This window comes from Notechis scutatus, chromosome 3 (genome assembly GCF_049901735.1).
Source record: "Notechis scutatus isolate UNSWTSFEM ecotype Mainland chromosome 3, rNotScu1.2, whole genome shotgun sequence".
Taxonomy (NCBI): Eukaryota; Metazoa; Chordata; class Lepidosauria; order Squamata; family Elapidae; genus Notechis; species Notechis scutatus.
In genome coordinates this window covers 119,810,909-119,837,922 of record NC_142011.1, presented here as the reverse complement: position 1 = coordinate 119,837,922, position 27,014 = coordinate 119,810,909, and the positions used below count along the sequence as shown (strand labels likewise).

At 38.9% G+C, this 27,014-nt stretch overlaps 1 protein-coding gene across 3 annotated transcripts in view; it reads right to left on the bottom strand.

Annotated features, from left to right (window-relative positions):
• Positions 1 to 26,583, bottom strand: part of SEMA5A (semaphorin 5A) — a 199,139-nt gene extending 172,556 nt beyond the window's left edge. For 2 of the 3 annotated variants that reach the window (XM_087961101.1, XM_087961103.1), the window contains exon 1: positions 26,217 to 26,582. The gene's annotated coding sequence lies outside the window, so the exon portion shown is untranslated. Of the gene's footprint in view, positions 1 to 26,216 lie in introns of all 3 variants that reach the window. The other variant, XM_087961104.1, reaches the window with a different exon arrangement.
• Positions 26,584 to 27,014: the final 431 nt, after the last annotated feature.

Genomic DNA, 27,014 nt, shown 5'->3' with positions numbered 1-27,014 from the left:
ACACAAGAAATGGAGAAGCATACCTCCAAGTCCTGATTATAGGGAACCATCAGCAGACAAGTGATATGAAGCCACCAAGAATTGAAGTTGATTCAAAGGAGTCTTAACTTTTACCTTAAAATGGACCACTTCATCAAATGTCCCCACTAGCCATTTCAGTGTTAGCTTCAAACCTTTAGAGGGTTCACCAGCTTCTTTTCCCAGACTATATTACCTATATTACATAGAAAATAACACCTCTGTGTTCAGAATACATCTTCTAAATAAAGATTGAAGTCCTATAAATAGGAATTCTACATCCAGTACTGTATAAAATGTGATGTTTCTTCATGCAACGTTGCAAAATCAAGATATCTGCATAGCGTTAACACAGACAATGTCTTCTCTTGCCAATAAAGACATTACAGAGATTGTTTCCCCTAACTGAACTTGTTTATATTGTTTTCTACATTGTGTTGCTAGAAATGACAAAACATGAGGCACGAAAAGGCTTCAATAATGTTATAGTAGTGATATCCTGCCAAGATTTTGGCTCTTGGTTATGAGTCTCTATTGCATAAATTAACTTTCTCAATGTAACTTTGTTTTCCATCCCACTCTGAGTGGTCTAATCAAATTCCAGTCACACAGCTGCTTAACATTCTTGTTCCCACTGATATCAATATAGATAAAGCTTGAATTAGCAAATCAGCCATTTTGCAGGTTTATGTAGGATGAGGACATCAGACTAATATTAACTGCCCTAAATCAAGATAGGGTAAGCTATTAGTTTATCTATGCACAATTGGTTATGAACCTCCAAGCTAATGTATTGATATATACAATCTGATATTAACTCTTCCCCCTAACATAATTTTTCAATGATAGGCCCAGGAAGGGTGACAGCATTTCAAGTAACTTTTCAAGTCTAAATTCCTTGTTTGGGAATTCAGTGTGCGTAATTTAATTTTTCTTCAGTAATGGCTATGCACCTTTAGACATTTATTTACACAGAAATCTTGTTTTTACAGACTAAGTGGGGAAGGAAATGTCCATGTTTCACAAATATCCTATAAATTGGATGGCACATCATCATGAATATTTATTTCATTTGCCTAATGACACACTTACATTGAGACGGATTATACAAATGGTAGAAAACGCAATGGAATTTGACCCACCGCTTGAGAATTCTAGTGAATCAAGGACTAGTAAATTAAGAAGTCATTGTATGATCAGATTCCTACAAAGTTCGCATGGGCATTGGTAAGAACCACAGAAGTAGGCATTATCTCCAAACAAGTTTCTTAATTGAAGACCATAAATCTCCCCCTACTCCGAGTCATGCAATACAATGACATAATTGTAGCAACTACTGACATAGCAAAGTATCTAGTACTGTAGAAAAAGCAGTATTTGTTGGCCTCAAAAACTGGAAAGAGATGCAGCTGCTGACAATGTAACAATGCCCAAGTGTCATTCATGCATTGATTTTTATGCTTGAAGAAGTACTTATTGCATGGCAAGAGCAACTTGATATTTTGAGTTGTTTGTTCCTGTGCATGTATAATTATACTGAGCATAGCCAAGTGAGAAATTATGGCACATCTGAAGCAAAGGGCTTGCCTGTCTCTTTCACTCAGCATTCCTGCCATTTCTCTCTATCCAGCAGAGTAAAAGACACAGATCCTCAAAGCATTAGGGCAGGCTTAACCATGTATCCCAAAGCTCATCAGGTTATGTCAAATCATTACTGAGATTTGATTTTGGTTCGTTCATCAGAAAACCTGATTGCTATACTGATGCCCCAGTCTCCCTTCTTGCTAACTAACCACTTTTCTTTTCTTCCATTCAACCATAGCAAATTCTCAGAGATCGCCTGAACAAGTCCCAGCAATTTTCCTGGCAAAGTTTTTCAGAAGTGGTTTTCCATTGCGTCCTTTCTAGGGCTGAGAGAAAGTGACTGACCCAAGGCCACCCAGCTGGCCTTTTGCCTAAGACAGAACAGTCTCCTGATTTCTAGATTGATGCCTTAACACAGTGGCCCCCAACCTTTTTTGTGCCACGGCCCGGTACCGGCATCACAAAATGATCCGCGGCCCGGTACCGGCATCAGCACGCATGACAAGGCAAGGCGAGCCGAGCGACCGGCCAGCCGTCCCCCGCTTCTCCCCGCCACCTTCAACTCCTCCTTTGTACCTTTTTTGTGCTTTCTTAATCTCCTCTGTCATCGGGATGGCTCTTCGTTCGAAGCCACCCCCCCTTCGATGAAACTAAGGCGCGAGGATTCCTTCAGGACCCAAATGCCACTTTCCAACCGGAAAAGCTCACCCGGAAGCACTTTCTCGTCGAAACAAGATGGCGGCGCCCAGCAAACCGGCGGCCCAGTAGAAAATGATCCACGGACCGCTACCGGTCCGGGGCCCAGTGGTTGGGGACCCCTGCCTTAACACACTAGCTCTCATAATAGCCACTTGTTGACAGAACATTTGAAAAACTAGATATGCCTACTAAAATTTGCTGCACTATGTGGCATTGCCCTGGCTGATCTTGTCTGAGCTCTGAAGCTAAGCAGGGGAATGTCTGGCTCCATGCAGAAATGGAATACTAGAACTGCAAGCTAAACTGATCAATTGAAAAATATCCTTGAAGAATAGAATGGCAAAATATTTTCACATTATTGCCAAAAACACCAACATAGATATGTCTACATATCTATATCAGCAGGAATTGAACTCAACTGAGGGCTTCTTTACCTTTTGACTAATAAATCTAGGCATTATTTTAACTGAACAGCCCATTCTTACAAGCAAAGTATTATATTTATATCTTGTAACAATCCATATCCACCTGGCTTACAAACCCACTTGATTCAACTGACCAAACTGTGAATTAGAGCTATGTATAACCATTCCAGCCTTGGCTTATTATATCCACAGTTCCTAGCACATCATACCACAATAATTGCTAGGCTCTGGAAAAAGAAGATTTGTGCAGATTTATTTTCAGTTGTGTTCCTGGAACTATTTCATTCTGCACTTATATCTCTGCCAATAAAAACAAATTGAAAACAAGTTTTCACTGCACGTAGAGATATATGTATGAAGAAATATGAGTTGTTGCAGAACTGCTCAAGATTCATCTTCACTGCTCATACAATGTATTTACTTTTAAATGTACAGTGGTACCTCAGTACTCATTGTTAATTGGTTCTGGGAGGCACAATGGGTAGCAAAAATGATGAGTACCAAACAAATGTTTCCGATAAGGAATAATGAGTTGCAAGGTAGCCAACATAGATGAATACTGGGACAAAATTTTTCTGTCAAAATGCTTTGAGTACCAAATTCAATGAGTTTCAAAGCAGTTGAATACCAAGTATCACGGTAGTGCTAATTTCCTTCTTTTTAAAATATATGTTTTATTAATACATTTTTATAGCACATAAAAAATTCCATATCTATCTGAACAGCATGTTATCTGACACAATTAGTTTTAAGTAGAAATGCAATATTAATCAACATTAATCATAATAATAAGCATAATAAACATATTAGTATAATTGCAAAATAGTAATACAATTAGTTATTTACAAAATTTTCAATACAAAAGTTTTTATTATCTTTTGGATCATTTTAGATTCTAATCTCTGTTTCTGTTAGTTGACCATTGGTAAAACAAGTCCCATGTCAAGAAGTATTCTGTTTCTTCCTTTTCTTTTCTTTTAAGTGTTAATCTATCCATCTCAGCACATTCTAATTTTTTTATATAACACTTTCATCTGTAGGGATCTCTTCATTTTTCCATTGTTGTGCGAATACAATTCTTGCTGCTGCTAATATATGTAAAATTAAATATATTTTCCTTTTGTCATACTGTTCTGGTAATATATCCAACAAGAATAACTCTGGTTTCAAATCTATATATTGTTTTATCATTTTTTTTCTAATCAAATAGCTAATTTTATGTTACCAAACTTCATGTACACTTTCCAGCTTTATTATCTTAAACTTCTTTCAAGTTAAATGTTAGTTAACTTACATGTCAAACTAGCTTAAATGTTACTTCAGTGTCTTATGGAGGGAAAAGTGGTACTATTCTGTAGAGCTCAAATGAAACTGCTTCTGGGAGAAGAATTTAGCAGAATAACATCGATGCCTCCAAGCATCTCAGATGATGCTAAGGCAAGACTAGTAGCTGGGCAGTGAGCTCAAGCAAACGCAGCTTTTCTGGACAAGGAGAAGTTGAGAGATCATTCACTCAAGCTCCAGAAGACAGCTCCTTGTGAGGAAACTGTGAGATCCAGAAGAACTCTACAACCAACTTGCAAGTACAGTGCAAGTGTGCTGGGAGTCATGGAAGAAAACTTCATGCCCACAGTTTCATGCAAAACCTGTCTAAAGGACACTAGGTTTGCTTATTCACTTGTTATAGCATGCTGAAAAGACATTTTAAAGTTTACAGATATCTATCAAGCAGCAGAGTTTCTTAAGTAACTCAGTGAGTGTACCTTCAATTCACAAGATAGATTAAAATAAAAAGCAAGGAAATAGACAAAAGGATTTAAGGAGAACTATAAGGAACAAAAGTTTTTCAAGGGCTTGAAATACAAAAGATAAAAACAGATTAAAGACACAACTAAATTTGGAACTGTAAGAAGTTAGCACCCACCCCTCTCCTAGGAAAATGAAATATTTTAGGATATACTAAAAAGGCAGAATATTTTCCCTAAAAAGAGAAGTAGAAACTCAGAAGTAGAAGTTCATCCCCACCTTTGTTAATGGGCAGGCCATTAAGGCCTGGGCCAGAATATTCTACATAACAAAGGCCTCTACTCATCTCACCACATGGCCTGGGAAGATTGCATCTGCCAGCACTCAGGTGAAGCCATGTGGTCCAGACAAAGGCTACAAAGTTAGCTAAGACCCCCACCCCTGAGAGTCTGACAGCCAATGGGATACAATTCTTACAGAGGAACAGGAAACACTAAGGTGGGGCCCAACAGAGGGTATAAAACTAAGGGACTCTGAGCATCTCTGCCCTTTTTCGCTCAGAAGCTCCAAGGCATGGGGTCCTGTCCAGCATTAAACCTTCTTTCCAAGCAACTTCCATGAATCCAGTGTCTTTTTCCCATTTGGAACTGAACCCGGAAGGATATTTCTTCCAACAGAACATTATTTTTTTTGAAGAACTTTAGAATTAATTAAATATTTAATATATTTAATTAATTTAATTAAATAATTTTCTTGGAAAATTATTTAAATTTGCTAAAGATGATTTGCTGACTTTGTTAAATATGTAAATATAGGATCAAAGGAAATCAGAAGTTGTGAAAGATTAGATGACTATAAATGTACAGATTGTGACTAGGACACAGGTGTCTCTCAGGGGGGAAAAGGAGGGGGGAAACCAGTTGCTATTTTACTCGTTACTTCTCTCTGGATTACAATTTAGAAAAGAAGAAAAGTTGCTAGAAAAGCAGTGAAAAATCACAGAAAAGAGGTAGGCTATCACACTAATGGATTTATGCTATATTCTATTTATATATTTTAAACATTTTAGTGCTTTTTCATTTTAATGACTTTGTTTTTGTAATTGCTTTTTAATATATTTTGTTGTTTTATTGGCTGCTGTGTACTGCTCAAAGTTGCTTGTTGTGAAATAAAATAAATAAATACATAAATAAATTGACAGAGGGACAGCCAATCACAGAAAATGGGGTCCCAGTAGAAATTTTTACAAATTGATGTTTGAAGAAACTAGGGAATAATGTCACAGCTCCAGTAGCTGTATTAGCAATGGCATCTGTTAAAAGAGATTTGGCCATAGGATGGAGGAAAGATTTGCAAATATGGAAGAAAATTTGTATTTACATTTGTGATATACACCACCCACAATCAGTTGTTGAGATAGGCAGCCATATAAATCAAACAAACAAATACAAAGATAAGTATAAAAACTGAAGTAAACCAATTAAAGATAAAATAGACATTTTGGAAAATAAAACAGAAATAAATTGAGCTGTGGAAAAAGATTTAGACAATGAGACACAATTGGAACTAGGAAAGAACTTTGCTTAACATTGAGAACAATTCCAGAAGAACCTGGTAAAGACATCATGGAAAAAAATGCTGAATTTCAAAGACGGGATTGAGAAGACATGGATACAGCAATGGACAAGGTCTACAGAATTAATACTGTTCAAATATGTGCCGTTAGAGATATATTTGTGTCCTTTGTCAGGAAGAAGGCAAGATACCACATTCTAGAACATTTCAATATTAAGTTAAGAATAAGTAATTCAGAAGTAATTTTGGTCAAAGGAATACTTATTAGAATATTGCATAATAAAAAATACTGTATAAATTTCTGACAGCTAAACAGAAGATGCCATAAACATTATGAAGTACATTTCCACAGTGATTTAACTGCTAAAAGGAGATATACCTATTTCTTCTGCCAGACAGAACACTCCTATTCTTGAAAACATCTGAGAACAATTTTATTTTAGCATGCAGCTGTTTTTCTATATTTACCTTTTTTAGAATAATATAGACAGAAGTTGCTTGGCAGATAACATTGTTTACAACCGTAATTTCTGTAAATTTTGTTGTTTTGTTTTGTTGTTTCTGTTCCATTTTAAGTTTCCCTAAAATTTGGAAACTCACTTTGGGCCTGTTCTTGAATATATAAAATAAATAAAATATATTTTTAAAAACTGAGACATTCAACAACTGCTGGTTTTATCTTAATATAGTTCATATACGGATTTATAATCTGCCTGAATTCTGGCAGAAAAATGTATTTTATATGTAGATATATGTATCCTATGCTGGCTAGGAAAACCAATCTGTTCTTTGCACATGTTTCTGGTTGCAGCCGTTTTCAGAAATCTTATTTGGCAATTCATTTTGATGCAACAAAAACATTACAACAACACCTTCAAGATTGTTAAACGCTCCACACTTTGGTATAACACAGTACCACCTCCTATCTATACATTCTTGGGAGGAGGTGGTCTTTTCTTTCATTATCCTTTTTTTCCTGCAGTCATCATTAAATTCCTTTCAGGGTTTATAAATTCTTTAAGCATGCTAGCTGGGAAATTCTGGGAGTTGAAGTCCACATATTTTAAAGCTGCTAAGGTTTAGAAACACAATAGGCAAAAGGGGAGGAATTGGTGCAAAAGAACAAATTGACTTTTTATTATATAACTTAAAAGGTTCTTTTGTTTCCATAAAATAGTAATATTTCATCAATGCTATCAACCTATAATCAATAATTAAAATTATCCAGAGCACTGTCTACCTCCTTAGGGGAAGTAAGCCTCGGTATGGCCTGATCACCTCTGTTAGACCCATACTTTCACCTGTACCTCTCAACAACATCCCCTATTCCAGTTCTCTCCTCCCCCTGAAACATAATCTCTTAAAAAATAGCCAGTCCTTTGACTGTAGTAGTAGTAGTTCTACCACTAACTCATCATAATTTCCCCAAAGCATTATGGATTAAAGTGAATTTATATGCTCTGCTTGCTGGGATTTAAGATTAGCATATTCTGGTTTATTTACCTGCTTGCGGAAGGAGATGATGGATATGGAGATCGAATCTAACTTTATAAAACCAGAAGTAGGAACAAGCACTCCCATTTGGTAGGTTAGACAGGTAGTCCTCATCTTGCAACAGTTCATTTAGTGACTGTTCAAAGTTACAGCAGCATTGAAAAAAGTGACTTATGACTGTTTTTCACACTTACATATGTTGCCGCATCCCCAGGATCACATGATCAAAATTCAGTTGGTTGGCAACAGTTTCATATTTGCAGTGTCCCAGAGTCAGGTGATCGTCTTTTGTGATCTTTTGACAAGCAAAGTCAATGGGGAAGCCAGATTCATTTAACAACTGATTACTAACTCAACAACTGCAGTGATTCACTTAACAACTATGGCAAGAAAAGTAATATAGTGGGGCAAAAGTCACTTAACAAATGTTTCGCTTAGCAACAGAAATGTTGGACCCAATTGTGGTCAAAGTAGAGGACTGCCTGTGTTTCTAAGAAGATGGAAAATAAAAGGTACCCTTTAATCATTTCCCCTGCTTTCAGCCCTTCAAAGGGAGCGCTATTGTTCAAAGTCCTTCTTCTAGTCAGGCAAGAGCAGAAAAACAGTGGTTAAAAATGTAGGTGCCCTGCAACATTTCACTGTCAATTCCTGTTATGGCTTCCAAATCATGGCAGATTACCTTAGATAAGCATGGCACCTGAATTGCTTGCACATTTCATTTTCCTTCAAGGTCAACATAGGCTAAAGCTTATAATATAAAGGAAGGTAATGGGAACTTCCAATGTCCAATTTCTTCACTCTTCACCTGCAGTTTGAATGACATTCCAAACTGAGATCGAATCAGAATTTTTCTGTACAACATCAATTATGTATGCCAAGAAGAAATCAATAAAACAGTAATAGGAAAAGTGAACTCTTCTTCCGTTGAGGAGACAGGGTCAAGAAGAGCTGCCTTCTTATCTCCAGGGAGGAAAACCTCCTTCAGTCCCAAGAATCAACTTCAATCATATATTCTTTTTTTATTTGTAACCAATTAATCCAACACATTACAGTGGAGAGGGTAGGATCAAAATATAAAAACTATCAAATAAGCCCACATACAGAGCTTAATTTTTTTTTCTCTCTTGGTTCCACAGAACTTCAAGACTGTCATCTTTACAACAATCTCTTTAGAAATCATTCAAAGCCACTGAAAAAAAGTGATTTACAATCATTCCTCGCACTTACAACCGTCACACAATCTTCCACGCTCACTTCATCAAAATTTGGCAACTGGCATGTATTAATGATGGGTTCAGCATCCTGGGGTCATGTGATCACCATCTGTGACCTTCCCAACTGGCTTTCACCGAGCAAAACCAATGGGGGAAGCTAGCTTAACACAATATCTGCAATTATTCACTTAACAGCTGTGGCAAAAGAGGTCATAAAATTGGGAACAACTACCCTACTTAACAATGGAAATTCTGATCCAAATTGTCATCTTAAGTCAAGGACCTCCTGCGTTTTGTAATGCCTAATTAACATAAATCATCCTTACTCCTCTTGTTTTTTATTTTCTTTTATCAAGCAGACCACCAAAATTTAGGTAAATTCTGAGTGCCCACCTGTATGCTTATTTTGTCAATGACAAAAGGATTGGTTTGAAGTTATCTAGCAAATATGCTTTGATCATAAAGAAGTTTTCCCAGGATGGTGTTTACTCACTGCACTCTGGATGTGCTGACCCCTGCAGTTTGGATTATTGCAATGCACTCTAAATGGGGCTGCCCTTGAAGACTACCCGGAAACATCAACTGGTCCAGAATGCGGCAGGTCAGGTTTGCCCGTGTAACATCTCTTTTATACCTCTGTTGGGCAAGCTGCACTGGCTTCCACTTTCTTTCTAGTACAGTTCAAGGTGGTCATCACCTTTAAATCCATATATGCCACAGGGCCAGGTTATCTGCAGGCAGTGGCGGATTAATGCTCACTGGTGCCCTAAGCGCTGACAAATCTTGGTGCCCCACTCCTTTGCACATACTGTACAAACGAAGCCATATTCTCATTTGTGGTGCCCCCTTTGGGTCTGGTGCCCTAAGCATGTGCTTAGTCTGCTTAATGGTTAATATACCCACTGTCTGAAGGACTGAAATTCCCGAAGAACATCTACCCATCCTACCAGATCAGATCAGGTAGACACACTCTGAGTCTCTTTCTCTGAATATTGCCATCTGATGGGAAGTAGGAAGTATGTCTTTTCCATGGAAGGTCCTGCCCTATCGAACACTCTTCCTCCTCAAGTTCAGCAGGCCTCCACCCCCCCACTAAGCTTCCATAAAGCTTGGGAAAACTGGCTTTCCCCTCCCCCCCTCCCATGCACTGGGATAAGATTAAATGATTGCACATCAGAATTTTGACTTTGGACCAAGTTTTGTTTTAATGGGTTCATTTTAATAGTCTTAATATGACTTTTATGTGGCTGTAAACTTTTGATTGGGAGTTGCCCAGAGTTGGTTATAAGATGGACAACTATACATTTTAAATTAAATTAAATTAAATTAACAAATAAGAAATAAAGCAAGAATTTTTATAGCTACCTAGTCTATTCATGGGTAGGCAAGCTGTGCTTTGTTAATGAAGGAAGATTCCTTAAAGAACTGGCTCATTCAGGGGTATCTGAAACTGAGTGTTATTTGATCATTTAGAAGGGCTGACAAACAATACTCAACAAATAGTCCTTAGTGGGTCTACGTCCATGTGGAGGGAGGGAGGCAGTGGGGTACCACAGGGTTCCATCTTGGGCCCAGTACTCTTCAATGTTTTCATAAATGACTTAGATAGGGAAATAGAAGGGGGACTTACCAAATTTGTGGATGACACTAAGCTGGCAGGAATAGCCAACACCCTAGAAGATAGGCTCAAGATCTAGATGGATCTTGACAGACTTGAACGCTAGGCCCTATCTAACAAAATGAAATTCAATGTAGAGAAAAGTAAAGTCCTACACTTATGCAAGAAAAACCAAAAGTACACACATAGACTGGATGAAACCAGCCTTAATAGCATTAACTGTGAGAGGATCTTAGAGTTTTAGTGGACAAGCAGTTAAATATGAGTCAGCAGTATGCGGCAGCAGCCAAAAAAGCCAACGCAATCTTAAATTGCATTAACAAAGGGATACAATCAAGATCAAGGGAGGTACTAATACCACTCTAGAAAGCCTTAGTAAGACCACATCTAGAGTACTGCATCCAGTTTTGATCACCACAGTATAAAAAAGATGTTGAGACTCTAGAAAAAGTGCAGAGAAGAGCAACCAGGATGATTAGGGAACTGGAGGCTAAAACATATGATGAACGGTTGCAGGAACTTGAAGAGAAGGACCAGGGAGGCATGATAGCAGTGTTCCAATATTTGAGGGGCTGCCAGAGAGAAGAGGGAGTCAAGCTATTTTCCAAGGCACCCAAAGGCCAGACAAGGAATAATGGATGGAAACTGATCAAGGAGAGATTCAACCTAGAAATAAGGAGAAATGTTGTGACAGTGAGAACAATCAACCAATGGAACAGCTTGCCTTCAGAAGTTGTGGGAGCTTCATTACTGGAGGCTTTCAAGAAGAGATTGGACTGCCATTTGTTAGAAATGGTGTAGTGTCTCCTGCTTGGGCAAGGGGTTGGACTAGATGGTCCACAAGGTCCCTTCCAACTCTATTAATCTGAAGGATAGCATGACTTCCAATGACAGAATGGTACCTGACAACATTTGTGCAACTAGCTTCTGATGAAATCCAATGATTCCCAAATCTTTGCCAATACTGTCTTTATTTTTGCACTGTCTCAGGAAGACTTGCCAACTCATGCCATAGTTTCTGGTGGCACCCTGAAAAATGGTTGGCTGTGACCATAATTGTCAGGTAGTCTATTATGCAAAAACCATGCTCATTTAATTTCCAAATTGTATGTTCTGATTCCAGGCTAGGAACCAGGAGATCATGAGTTCCGGCCCCACCTTAGCCACGAAAGCCAGCTGGGTGGCCTTGGGCCTCAGCCCACCTCACCTCACCTCACTTCCCAGGGCTGTTGTTGTGGAGAAAACAAAAGGAAGGAGGAGTATTAGATATATTCGCCACCTTGAGTTGTTTATAAAAAAGATAAAGGTGGAACTATACACATAAATGGATCCAAGAGAAGGCCTCCTTTGTCGCAGGCAGCTCTTGCCTGGTAGAATAGCACATCTCCATCCCTGATAGCCTTCCATAAGGCTTTAAAGACTAGTCTAGTTACCAGGGAGACTGGGAGATTAAGCAAGCGGTTATTTTTATTACTTTTTTTTAATTGATATGATTTATGTCACCTCAGACATTTATTACTTGGTCTGCTGATTTTTTGTCATTGTTGGCATCCTTCTATGCCAACAAGAGTCATTGCCATTAAAAGGGAGAGTATATAAATAAAATCAATTTAAAAATTAAACAGTGAGCTCAAGTTTGAGTACAGCAAAATGGGAGAGGATATTTGGATGCCTCCAAAGATGTCCTGCATGTCTAGAACCTATTATTAGAATTAGAATTCTTTATTGGCTAAGAATGATTGGACACACAAGGAATTTGTCTTGGTGCAAATGCTCTCAGTGTACATAAAAGAAAAGATACATTCGTCAAGAGTCAAGAACCGTAAGGTACAATACTGAATGATAGTCATAGGGTACAATAAGCAATCAAATCATACTAGGAAACAGTCAATATAAATCGTAAGGATACAAGCGACAAAATTACAGTCATACAGTCACAAGTGGGAGGGGATGGGTGATAAGGAGTAATGAGAAGATTAATAGTAATAGTGTAGACTTTGTAAATAGTAGGACAGTATTGAGTAAATTATTTGTTTAGCAGAGTGATGGCATTCGGGGGGGAAAACTGTTCTTGTGTTGTACTGATGTGCAGTGCTCTGTAGCGTCATTTTGAGGGAAGGAGTTGAAACAGTTTATGTTCGGGGTGTGAGGGGTCTGTAAATATTTTCACAGACCTCTTTTTGACTCGTGCAGTATACAGGTCCTCGACTGAAGGCAAGATTGGTAGTGATTGTTTTTTCTGCAGTCCTAATTATCCTCTGTGTCTGTCCTGTTGGGTTGCAGAACCAAACCAGACAGTTATAGAGGTGCAGATGATAGAATCAATAATTCCTCGGTAGAACTGTATCATCGGCTCCTTGGGCAGGTTGGAGACCCCTATAGCTCAGGGGTCTTCAACCTTGGCAACTTTTAAGATTTGTGGACTTCAACTCCTAGAATTCCTCAGCCAGCTTTGCTAACTGCTGTAAAAATCCTGGTCCCGGAGACTGACTTGAGTCCCAAATATTTTCACCTTGTGGGTCAGTTGATTAGAGAATGTTAGCACCTTAATTATTTATATTATGCCAACTTGGAAGCTAGTGAATGAACTCCAAACTTGATTGTTGTCCATGTCTGCAAATTGGTTGAATGGGAGAGGGGCACAATAATTGACAGGACCGCTATATTTGCTTAACCCTCCCCCCACCTTTAAATTAATCTGATAACATCAGAAAACTCGCAATAGAAGAGAACTCAAAAAATGGATTTTTGTGTTAAAGACTTACAAATTCACTTCTGTTACTCCTCTAGATCTGAACCACGTTCTCAAAGGTATGGTATTCTAGACTCTATATTAACCTAACACATACCGCTATAAGCAGTCCTCAACTTAGAACCATTCATTTAGTGACCATATGAATTTACAACAACACTAAAAAATGTGACTTATAATCAGTTCTTGCACTTATGATCAATGCAACATTTCCACGGTCACATGATCCAAATTTGGGCAGCTGGCAACTGGCATGTATTTAGGATGGTTGCAGCTTCCAGGGATCATGTGATTGCCGTTTGCAAGTTTCCCAGCCAGCCTCTGACAAGCAAAGTCAATGGAAGCTGGATTCACTTCGCAACCATATGATTCACTTAACAACAGTAGGGGTTTGCTCAACAACCCTAGCAAAAAAGGTCTTAAATCAGGTGTGACATTCAATTAACTGCCTTGCTTAGCAACGGAAATTCTGGTCCCATCAGTCAAGGACTACCTACCATATATTTGTTTGCTAGAACTTGAGAAAAAGTCAGTCACATGCTAATCCCAAATGTTCCTACTTACTCATTTAGTAGTAGTAAAAATAATCATCATCACAATAAGCCAAAACAATGGAAAATGATGTATTTGCTCTGCTCCCGGAAAAATCTCATACCGCCCAAGCTTTTTATTGCTGCTTCCCTGGATCGAAAAAGGAAAAAAAACTTCATGAAAGGCTGCGGCCACAATTCCTAATTTTACCTGCAAATATCTGTTTAGACTCTAAGGGATTCTCGGATTTCTAGGGAGCTTCAAAACAGTAATCTGCCACCTGTTCTTGGCTGGGCAATCCTGCAGCGCTCTGGGCTAAAACGTTAAAACTAGTCTACCATGAACAGCTGGCAAAAACTATATGTCACGGAGAGGTCAGTTTGAAATATGTTTTGGCATGGCTGATAAAACACACATTCTTTCAAGTCAGCAATACTTTACAGAGACAAATTGGGAAAGACAAAAACAGTGTGCATAGTAGTTTATAACTGATTTCATGAGGGAATATGAAAGAGGAGGCGTAAGAGGAGAGAGGAACAGAAAATGATGCTCCTCTTTTAAGTGTTTATACATCAGCAAACAGGGGAAACAACTAATTATCTAACTATAATAATTCTCTTAGCCCCACTTTGATCTTGCCCCCCCAAAATATGACGATCTTTAAATCCAGATGTGCTTCCATCACATTGCCAGTGGGCGTTAGAAAATCCAAGTTAAGGAGCAAAAACCGCAGGTGGAGTAGTTATCACTACCTCTCTCCTCCTCCCCGCAATGGCAAACCTCCTAGCAACGTTTCAGCTCATCCATTTATCACAGTCAGGTGCCTTTCTAACTTTGTTGCAGAGGTTGAAAAAAGAAAGTGGGGGAAGAAAAAGAAGAGCTTCAGGGACAAATTATATTCATTACCAACACAGAGTGGGATGTTTTGTTTTGTTTTGTTGCTCAAATTGCCTACAACTGGATGCCATCCAGATCAATTAATCTGAACTTCCCCAATCATCATCTTTTGCCTATCCTGATTAAGGATTATGGGATTCCAGGTCCAACCCATTTGAAGAGTATGAGAACCATGAAAGATGTTGTATCTTCTTGCTTTTTCTACAGTGCTTTTTTTCCTTCTTCTTAAAAACAGCGCTTTGTAGAACAATGGCAAATGTGGTTTGTTGCCCAACAGTAGCAGCAATGCAATTATAGGCTGCCTTGTTGAAAGCACTAATCACGTGACATCTCACTTCAGTTTAAAGGTTAACATTGCATTAAGGCAGGCCATGGTTTCTGGTCTGAGATTCTGGAGCCGATCATGGAAAATTCTGCATTTATCCAATTGTGGGTGACTAAATGATGACAGACAGACTATACAGAGAAAGTGGGGCAGGGAATTAAAATACAGTTCTTCAACATGAATTAATTTCCACTGGCTTTCCCTAATTTGTCCTGGTAGTAATAGTAGTCTGGCTTTTTTTTTTTTTTGCCAATGTATCCAATGTATTTTACACCACCCCCACCCTTTTCTGCAATTTCACAAAAACAAGAATTCTCTGATTCCATTGTAGATTTTAAAATAATACTGTATTATATAATACAAGTAATTATACATATATAATTATGCAATTATGTATTATGTACTAATAGCATCATGGTAATTAAAAGGCTATATTTATATAACATAATTGTGCAAATCTCCTTCTGTTACTTGGAAAGAAACATTTTTGTTGTATATTAACTGGGCATGATGAATGTAGTACATCTTTTTCTATGCATTATCCTGTCAACTTCCTTCTTATTCCTATCCATCTTTGCAGAGAAAAAAGACTGCAATTATCATGATATTTGTTTAATGAATCTACTACTTTCTGCCTAAAAAACGTGGGTAATAATCTAATTTGGGGTGCTATGCAAGTCCCAAATTTTAGTTTCTTCCAATCTTGGGAACTTTGTGGCCCACATGTAAGCTTGTGGGGAGGCTTGGCTACAGCCAAGAGGCTGAGGTTACTACAACCAACCAAAAGCCTTACTAAAATAGGTTTAAAAATTCACAGAGCGCTACACAGAAAGGTTATCCTAATGGATCAGGCCAAAGCCCATTTTAGTCCAACATTTTATTTCTCACCATGGTCAACCATGTGCCTTTGGAGAACTCCCAAGCAAGGGATGGATGGAAGCATATCACCCCACTCTGGTTCTCCTGCAACTACTATTTGAAAGCATGTTTCCTCCAACTCAAGCATTATTATAATCCAGTAAAAGTTCGCAACTATAGAGCCAAAAGCAGGAATACTGAGAAGCAAAGAGAGACAATCAGAATGCTCAGTAAGAGGGCACCTACCCACAAAAAAATGGCAAAAACACTATAAGAACTGACTGTACTTGATGGCCATTGAATACTGCCTAAAGAAACCTCCAGAGAGTAAATGTGCCATAGAAAGGGAATGCCAAGTTGACATAAGATGGAGTAAGAATGGCCTGTAAATGTTACAAGGACACACTGTAGATTTAAAGTAGAATTACTATAACCAGATCCAACAAACTACACGCCAGAGGAAGACAATCCAATTTGCTAATTTGTAATCCTATTGTTTAAATCAGCAAGAACTCTAAAATAGACAAACTCACACCATTTAAAGTCAACCATTTGACTGTAAATCTTGATGGCTCTATCTCAGAGTCTTGGAGGAAGTGCAAAATGGCCCACAGGCCGTGGGTTCCCCCCTCCAAACAAAAGCATTTCAAGAAACTGTGCAATGAAAGAAAAAAAGCTTCAGTTGCTGAATAAAGTAGAGGATTAACAAGAAGCTCTGAAGATCATGATGCCCCGGGGCCAAAGCATGCAAGAGACAGAGCAAGAGGACTGATACTGTTCTGACCCAAGCCTGTTACCAGCAAGAAAATCTCAAACAAAGGCAGCAACTCAAACATTCACAAGCTTTAATCTACAAATAACTTCTTTGTAGATAAAAGATGGCTTGCAGACAATTAGTCCAATCAGAAAAGCCTTGACATAATTCTTCAGATAAGGCGGAATCTCCACACACAATGCTGAGCCTGTAGAACATTTTTGCTTTTTGCAAAAGCAAAAACCTTTTGAAACCAGGCTTATATTCCCTGGAGGGAGGGGCCATTACGTTGCATCTTTACTCCTGAGTCGCCTGTGCTGCTCCAGCTGTTCTCTTCTACGAATTATCCTGTGCTCACGTGCACTTGGCACAGGCTCCTCGGGAACCTCCTCATCACTGCTGCCAGCCCCCACAATCCCTGAAGGCAGCAGTCTACTCCCTGATGGTCCTGGCCCCTCATCAGAGTCATCGCTCTCCTCAGCTGTCCGCACCTGCTGCCGGCAAACCAAAACAGATACTGAGAATATTAAACCTCAGAAGAATCCACTTGGAAGGTGAAACTAAGCTTCACAATGATCAAGGATTGTCAAAGGGGACAAAATAACTAGGCTACAAAAACAGCACTTCATTAAATAATCAGACCTTAGACTAAAGATCTGACATGAAGTGATTTGTAACATCTGGAGGATTTAAATAAAGTACCATTTGGGGGGGGGGGACCTACACCAAAAAATTGATTCTCTATACTGGTTGTCTTGTTTCATCTTTGTTTTTTTTAAACCTCATATGTAAATATATATATAATTACTTAGAAATATCACACCTTTGTCCAATTAGAGTTTAAGAGGGCTCAAGGAATATCAGTAAAAGATGTACAATAATATAGAAATTGTATCTTATTCATGGGCTTTTTTTAAAAAAAAAAAAGCTTTTACTGAGGAATAAGAATCAAATAATTGCGGAGGGTTAGTCTTTTAGTACATTAACATTCTCCTTATGTCATCTACCAATGCTGATTCATGATGAATCTTGTTTTTACTGAGGTAGCATTCCTAATTTCTCTATATTTTTCATCTCTCAGCTCAGTACAGTACTTTTAAATATAGTTCAGAAGTATTTTGTAATATTAAAGGAAGCACTGAGATGAGTATTCAGATCAACAATGATGCTGGGCCAGCAGCCAGAGACTGATGTCTGTGTTTCATCAGACTTCACTGATGAAAGTGGCAATGAGTAAAACAAATACATTCCCCTAGAAGGTTGTGAATCAGCAAACTCACAATTTACACTGACTAAAGTGTCCCCAATATCTGGTTAGCCCTTCCAATCATCTTCCAAGAAACTGTTCAAACCTAGAGTTTCAGAAATTCCTTTGCTCTATATCAGGGGTATACTATACTGCAATGTTATTCAACCTTGACAGCTTTAAGATGTGTGGACTTCAACTCCCAAAATTCCCCAGCCAGCATAGTTATTTGTCTATTTTAGGGTACCTGGGTGATTTAAAGAACAGGATTAGAAATTAGCTGCTTCTGGGAGGCTTGCCTTCCTCTGGTGTGTAGCATAGCTGACTGGGGAATTCTGGGAGTTGAAGTCCACTCATCTTAAAGCTGCCAAGCTGAGAAACACTGCTGTACTGAAAAAAAAAGTGCCTAGTTAAGCTAAGTGCACAGATACGTCCATATGGTTTTCTTGAGAATACAGTAATTGTTTATCATAACCTTCTCCCAGATTGGCTTTTAGGCTCTCCAGAACTAGTATCCCATCTAGTACTCTCATCCAGTTACTAACCAGGTCTGACCCTGCTTAGCTTCGGCCAGCTACATGTTACCATCTCCTAAGACTCAGACTTATACAAATTTAAACTACTTATTTAGTCTTAACCTAACCTTCTTCATAGAGTTGTGGTTGTGGACAAAATTTAGTGGTATGCGTACTACCTTGAACTTCTAGAAGAGTAGGATATAATTAAGAAATGACAAAAACAGATTCTAGGAAACTTACAATGTAAAACCTATTTAAAAATTAAAAATACTGTACAGAATTAGGGAATTAAAAGCAAGATAATAAGAATAAGAATAAGAATATGAAGCACCCTTATACCCCAAGAGGATAGTACCAAACACAGCTCTATATGAACTGTACTTATAGCCTGGGAGTAACTTAGAAGGTGGCCTCCCGCATGCCAGATTAACAATCCTCTAACATCAAGGAACATTTTCAGATCATAACAGCAGGTCAGTTTCTCAATGGGACAGGCTGAGCCTAAAATACTCCAGCCCTAAGCTGCCTAGGTTAGAGGTCAGCAAGTTTTAAAGGTGGCCTCCTTACCATGGCTGAGCTAAACCCTTATTCAACCAGCCTTGTCAAAAGAAATGATATCCTAAGATTCATGCCTTTTGAGGCTGCTGAACCACAACTCTCAAGCAGCCCTGGCAGGCAGGGCTAATAATAAGGAGTAGTGGGGCGTGTTCTTCTGCAACATCTGGAAGGCTGCACAATGGAGAGGCTAGACCAGCTGAGTGCCTCAGTAGTCACCGTATCTGCAGCTTAAACAGAAACAGCAGCAAAAAGCAAGAAAGAGGCCAGGTTAGAATCACACATAACATTCATGTTTTAAGAAAACCGTTCATCTTTGACAGGGGTGTCAAATGTGCGGCCCAAGGGCCAGATCCGTCACGTGCTGGCCCTGCCCCCACCTGGTTTAGTGAAAGGGGAAAAAGCCCCGATACATCCCGTGATGATGCGAGTTTGACACCCCTGATCTAACAGAAGGCAACACAATTTCTTTACGTACCATGCCATTCTGCCTTCCTCTGGAGGAATCCTGTTGCATTTTAAAGAAGTAATATATTACGAATTGCTGAACTACCTCAGAAAGAAAAACAGTAGGCATAAAACAAAAGATCATCTCAATGCTCATGTTTAGTAATTACAGGTCTGCTCTGGGGATAGAAGATGGGAGGATAACATTAAACTGCCTCTCCTAAAATAGGATACATAAACCTTATGCTTAACAGAATATTTTAACAGGTTGTTTGAATTCTAGTTTGGCTTAACAACAACAAAATGCCACAAAGTACATTTCCCTTAATATAGCACTACTGAAAGCTGCTGAAATGTTTTTAATTGTGTGCTTGTTACAAACCCATCTAAACCATTTGCTTCTCAGGATCATAATTGTTTGGTTCTGTAAAAAGTTAGCATTTTGACTATATATAAACATAGAAATCAACCTAGCAGATTTATTTTCAGAATTCTGAATCAGCACATTTTCTGTCAACTAAATCACTGTGAGGATTGTTTTATGCTTAAATATATCATTCACACCTAACAGCAACTTGATATTCACCTCTTGTACACAAAATATCCACACACAAAAGAAACAAAGAGAACCCACCAGAACTTCAAGGGCTAATCAATCAAAATAATGTCTTGGGCTTCATACTCATCGCCCTGCCTGTTCAGATGGCAAAAATGATTAAGTCAGCAGTTCCCCAGGGAAATTAAGTCCCTCCCATGTGCTGGTAATGCATGATTGCAGATGACCCAGACAGTCAAGTGCCAACCATGAAGTCTTCCCAGCTCCTACAAACATTTGGTATAACAAAGAACCCACACTATCATGGTCAGCGTTAAGGTCAGTCTACTAAGCTCCTTTCAGCCCTTTCCCCCTCCTCTTTCATTTGGCTGTATGAGAAAAAGAAGGTGGTGATAGAGATGGGCCCCCAAAAAACAAAAAACTAATTTTCAATGACCTCCTGACTGATTCCCTTACCTGCTTAGCTTTGCTCTCCTCCTATCCCAGAGCTGGGTGGAAATCATTGTCAATGCAAATTAGACTTCCCCCACATGTACCCTTACACCAGGATCAGAATTCAGCTCTGCTGCTACCCATACAGCTCCTCTATGTGATACTGTAATGGCAGCGTCTGCCTGATTTCCATTGCTGAAACTCAAAAATTACCAACAAAGGAAAAGCTGCCATCAATGCCTATATGTTTCATAACAATCATAAAGTGAATAGTCTTAGTCTGAAAGCTAAGTGATGAGTTTAGACAAATCTAAATTTTAATGCTTTTAGTGTCTTAATGGTTTGTTTTTGTTTTAAAATGATTTTAAGCTTTTAACTATGTGTTTCTGAATTGTGAGCTTCCCAGAGTCGTTTGCTGAGGTGGACGCCTATAGAAATCAAATTTGATCAATGCAAATAAGTAGATGGCGAGATGAACACATTAGCCAAATCTGAAAGCCATGCCATACCAGGAAAATACTACAGTATTTGCTAGATAATAGGAATTAGATATGTACATATACTTGATATAACCTAGAGTTATTGATAGTCTCTACTGGAAACTGAATCCAAAGGGAAAGACTTTTGCCACCCCTTAAGAACTGTTACAGTTTCAAAAATTCCATTTGGCCTTGTTGGGTTTGCCACCTTCCAGTATCTGATGGATAAGGCATTGCCAAGGATAGTAGTGTGAACCTTCAGGTAGTCTTTGACTTACGATCACAATTGAGCCCCAAATTTCTCTTGTTAAGTGATACATGTGTTAAGTGAGTTTTACGAGCTTTTCTGCCTCAGTGGTTAAGTGAATCACTGCAGTTGATAAGCTAATAAACCAGTTGTTAAGTGAATCTGGCTTCCCTACTGACTTTGCTTGTCAAAAGGTTGCAAAAGAGGATCCCATGACCCGTCATAAATATGAACCAGTTGCCAAGCATCTGAATTTTGATCACATGATCATGGGGAATGACGCAAAGATCATAACTGAAAAACGGTTATAAGTCACTTTTTTTCAGTGCCGTTCTAAATTTGAAGAGTCACTAAACAAACTGTTGTAATTACCTGTATTTAGATTATACAGTGATTCATTCCACTATTTAAGGGTAAATATGATTCTTCTTTTTAAGATCCTATCTTCATAATTCTGTGCTTTTTTCATTCTGGGGCTTAACTGTTATATTATTTTATTATACTGCAAAATTGTTATTTGATTATTTGATCTATGAGTCATTATGAAGTATTTGGATAAAACAAGTAAAATAACCTGGAATCCACTTGCAACTCAATCTGGCTTTAATGTTATTGAATTTTAAAGTAGCTAAATATCATAGTCTCTGATGCTATTGCACTGAAAGTAAAGTAGTGACAAATATGAGAGCAAACAAATTGCTTTCTGCAAAGGTAGACTGTGAGCTAACACAGATACAGCGAGATTTTTGAAATTCAAACAATGATCATGTAAACTTTTGGCACAATAAAGCAACAAAAGTTCAGGTTTTTATTTCAATAGTTAGGACAAATGCTGCATAATGCATGAAGACACAAATTTAATATTTCAAGGTTTTACAAAAAAAACACATAAGGATTTGGTAGGAAATAAATGTTTCTTTTAGCTCAGTTTTCACTAGATATGGAGTCAAAAAGCTGATCTTACACTAGGTAGCAGAGTCTAGCTCAAATTGGCAATTCTTAAAAGCTTAAGCAACTTGGCCCTGGTTAAAACTTGGATGGGAAATCACTTGGAATTCCATGGCTGTTCACCAGACTGGAAAATTGAAAAAAGCATCATGGAATAAGGCAATAGCAAATATTTCCATAATGTTGGCAAGAAAATTGAATGGATGCAATCACAAGGAGCCAAGGTCATCTTGAAGAAATCATTATCTTTTTATTCAGGCAGAGTATGATAATATGAAGCATAATATGATAATATAAAGAATAATGCCAGTGCCAACTTGGTTTACATAAATAATAGTATAAACCAAATACACTACCAGTATTTCAGCTTCTAAACTATTCAGTATTTATCAGAATGTTTGCATCTGGTATTCTATTAGCTTACAGGACTGTTAGTCCTCAACCAAATCAGGATGATCTTATGTTATACTAAAAATAGACCTATTTCATCAATGAATAAAAATGGAGAAATGGTATTTATTTAGAAAATTTATTAACTTGCCAACCAAGAAGATAATATACTAGCACACCTGGTACTTCCTGATCAAGCAGGGTTTATTTGTTGTAGATGAGATACTGACACATTTTACAGCTGTAAATAATCCTAAGGTGGATCCAGCTGTCAACATTTCATTGGATATTGTGAAAGCTTTTGATAAAACGTATTGGCAATGCAAGTTTTTAATTTTTTTCAAAGTTTTATTTTCCCTCAGGGTTCTTTTCTCTTTTACTGTTTGATTTAATTTGGAACCATTAGCAACTATAGTTAGATCAAAGGCCACACTGAAATTTATGTTCTAATTCATACCGGTATAAAAAGCAAAGTAACCCCATTTTTAGACAATATGTTGGTATTTATTGATAAAAGCCTGAGGGTTACAAACCAAAAGCAACAAAATTAATTTATGATCTGGGAACCCTTTCTGGGTATATTAATTGGTTTACATCTGAACTGATATCTTAGGGAGCTATTAAGTCTTCAAAATCAACTATCTCTGGACAGTCTTGATGGTGCCCAAAGACAATAATTCATCTTGGACTGAGAATACCTCAAGCTTAACTCAGATGGTTAAGCTGAATATAAATATATTGTGATGAAAAACAGCAATAGATTTAGGCAGCTGAGCTTCATTTAAACTGAGTATGTGGGGAAAACTCATATTTGAAAGATGAATATTTCACCATGGTAATGTTTACCATACTTGCATATTATGCCTCCATATGTTCTTAAGATATACGTACAGAGGTTTCCTATGCTATTTCAGAAGTCTATTTGGCAAAACTATCCTGTTTTCATTCAGAAAATTTCTAGAGTCAGTTAAGGAAGGCATGTTTTCTTTTTCAGGTGAAGGAATTGCAAGATCCATCTATTGCACCAATAGAAGAGAATATTTGTGGCTCAGGGTTGATCTGTGGGGTTCTTGGTACTCTCTGAGCTTGGTTGTTTTGTTGCAGACGTCTCATTACCAAACTGCATAACATTATCAGTGCTAGTAGGGAGTGGAGTTTCTCCTCATTTTGTATTTTAGTGACTTGCCCTGTCACGGCTGGTGGGAGTGGTCTTGTTGGTTCCTTGATTGTGCTGTTGTTTACAGTTGGCTTGCTTGGCAGTTCTTTGATTGGGGTATTGTTTGCTACTTGATTGTTGGTCCAATATTATTCTTGGTGCACTGGAAAATTGGCCACATAGGCCATTTTAGAATGAGCATATTTCGCTCCCCAAAAGATTCAAATTTCCCTGAAAACTATAGAATTTTACCTTCTATTTTTCTTACCCTGCCTGCTTGTTAATTTTTACAATCATGCTCAGTTAAGAAATGGGGAAAGCCAAATTGTATGTGCCTTTGGAGTATGTGTATGCTCTTCATGTCGTATTGATTCTCCAACAAAAAGATAGCTTTTTTGTTGGAGAATCAATACGACATGAAGAGCATACACATACTATCAACCAAATCAGGTGATATTTATTTCTTGTAATAGAACGCAAGAAGCATCTCCTGAAAAAGTGTAGAGAAGCCATATTAAGCATTCCCAGAATTCCCTCTAGTATTACAGGACTTCAATATAAATTAATAAGCCAATAATAACTGCTTAAAACAGTTGTTGGAAAGTATTAATTTGATATTTGAGAGTATACAGAGACATGGTGTAAAGAACTGAATTGTTTGCTAAGAGAACATTAATGTAGTTTTATAAATTTAAATGTATTATTTCAACAGAAATATTTTGTATCTATTGGAAGAAACTGATAAATACAGATAAATTGCATGTGGTATTTTGAACATAACACTAGCTGATACAACATAGTGTTGTGTTACTTTGATAGCTCCCTTTTAAAAAGAAGATACTTTATGTGCATTGGTTCACTGGAGTAATACGTGAAAGTAAATGTTTGCTAAGCAGCAGATTTTTGCATGTATAATGCTATTTTGTAAATGGTGAATTGGGTTTTTATATATGCATAAAATGGTACTACCAGTATGTAAAATGAATGAATTTTGTCTGGACAAATCTGAGCTCCAATAAGCTGAAGAGATTCTTGTAGATGCCCATTTTAACATAATACAGCAATAGCTTGGAGATTAATAGAACAAGAACAAGATAGTGTATACTTCTATAATTCAATATAATTGAAATGATACTGCAACATATCCCTCTTTTGATATTTAAAGTATTTATTGCAGGGAATCTTGAACAGAATTCAGAGTTGCATATTCTAGTTCTTATATTTAATAGAAAATAATATAAATTGTTAAAAGAATATAAATCGACTTAAATATTGGCAATTTAACTTCACAGTACAGTATGAAAGATTTATGCATTAAGATATTGGGGGAGAGGCTACTGTCTTATATTTTTGCCTCCTGTATGATGCAAAATATATTTTAAAACACAGATAGATAATATCTTGGCTTTTTGTTTTCTTAGTTTACAACACTACGGGCTAGTCATCTTGGCTAGTCATCTTCCCAAACAAGGCAGACTTAAACCTAGATAGTACTTGAATCAGCACCTCCTAGTGAACCCCACAAGGGGAAGTTGAAAAGATATCCAGAAAATAGCAAGCCCTTTCGGTACAGCCTTTTCTAACAGATGTGTTCACAAAGTCATCAGGAGGCAAGATCAGCCCCAAAGAAACTTTTAAGATGCTCAAAATTCAGGTTTATTTACATCCTATTAAGCACGCATAGGACTCCATTACAGAACTGTTCTTTTAGTATAGCACCTTGCGGCACGGTGGTTAGAATGCACTATTGCAGGCTAAGTCTGCCCACAGCCTGCAGTTCTCGGTGGCTCAGCCTTCCATCTTTCCCAGGTCAGTAAAATGAATATTGGGGGCAATGTGGTGACATTGTAAACCGCTCAGAGAGCAGTGTAAAGCACTGTGGAGCTGTACATAAGTCTGGGTGCTATTGCTAAAGCCTAGTTAGAAATCACTTTTATTTGCTGTGTGTGAATCTTAAAAGAACTTAGCCAGCAAATGCCTCCTTTAAAAATAAAAAATAAAAAGTTCAGGAGTACAAAGGAACACGGAGAGCAGTTTTGCGGAACTGCATTTCCTCAGTTTTCTTTGCACGTCACTAACCTCTTCTTCCATCTGAGGTTTTTTAAATAACAACAACAACAACAACAACAACAACAACAACAACAACAACAACAACAACAACAACAACAACAACAAGTTGCCCTGAGAGGCTCACTTCAAGCGCCCCCTGCCGACAAGGGCACAAATTCTCAACTTAAAGCTGCAGGATGCTGGAAGCAAACGTTTGAAAGCAGATACCAAAGTTGAGCTACTATACACCGACGAGCGTTTGGAAAAGCGTGTGAAGTGACACTACCCAAATCCAAAGTTTCTCTGCCTACGGGGCAAGGAGACCTGTAGTAAACCTCCTTTAAAACCACCACCGCCCCGCGTCTCTACCTCCCTCGCATTCCTCAGACCGACACACGGAAGAGTCCAACGCGTCCCATGTTTAGTTTCTGAAGGCAACGCGAGGCGCCCACACACCCTCGACGCGATCCCGCGTACGCGCGGATTTTGTTTCGGTGAAACCGCGACAAAGCCTAGCAAGGAAATAAATGCCAGGCAAAAGTCTTCGGAGCAAACCTCCCGACCTCAGCGACGTACCTTCGTGAGCCTGCCCGCCACTTGAAGTAAGTACAAAGCGACTGAAATCGGCTAAGCCGTTATCCTTTCCAATAAACACGGAGAGAGAGGGGGGGTGGCGAGGCTGTAGGGCGCGACCGACTCTCACCTTTGTCGGGAAGGCTTCACTTTTTGCACACCTCCGTTTCAAGGAAAGGGCAGAAGAAGTGCGAGGCGACGCGACTGTGGCCGCCGCAGAACTATCCTCCGAAAGGGGCTCGGATGGAGTAGGACTTGCACAGCCGACCCACCTCAGGAGGCAACCCGGAGCGCTCGGGAAGGTTCCGGAGAGGTGGGGAGTTAAAAGAGCGGCTGCAAGGCGGGTGGGGCGCAGACCCTGGACGGCTGGCTCCCCGGGGCGAAGGGGATCACCCGCCGGCAGCACTTTCCGAGACGCTAAACGGGGAAATTAGCGGGATGTGAAAGGGAGCGGAGAGCGGCGCCAGCAGCAGGTCCCCCGCTGGAAGACCTGGCCGGGAGGCGGCGCCGAAGCTGCTGCATGTGCGAGCGGCCAGTTGCTGCCGCGGTTGTTGCTCCTCCTCCGGCCCTCGCGGGGAAGGATGTGGAATTGGAGCCGGCCAGCCCTCTTCGCCTCCCGCCGCGGAGGGAGTCGCTAAGGGGTGGGCCTGGCCCACCTCTCTTCCTCACGTCCCAGAACCACGGAGCGAGCTTTGACTACCAGCCCTCCCTTCCCGTTGGAAAGTAGTGACGTCTCCCTTCTGTGCCTACTTTCTGGGGAGCTTCGAGGCAAAGAAAGCGGGCGCCAAGCACGCTCCCTTCACCAGTCGATTTTGAGGCGCCTCCCTTTGGCATCTTTGCGGCTGCAGCCTGATCGCTTCTTAGCAGCCAAACAGGGTTGTGCCAGGGACTGGCCTGAACTTAAGTTTCTACCTTATAGCTTGTGAAG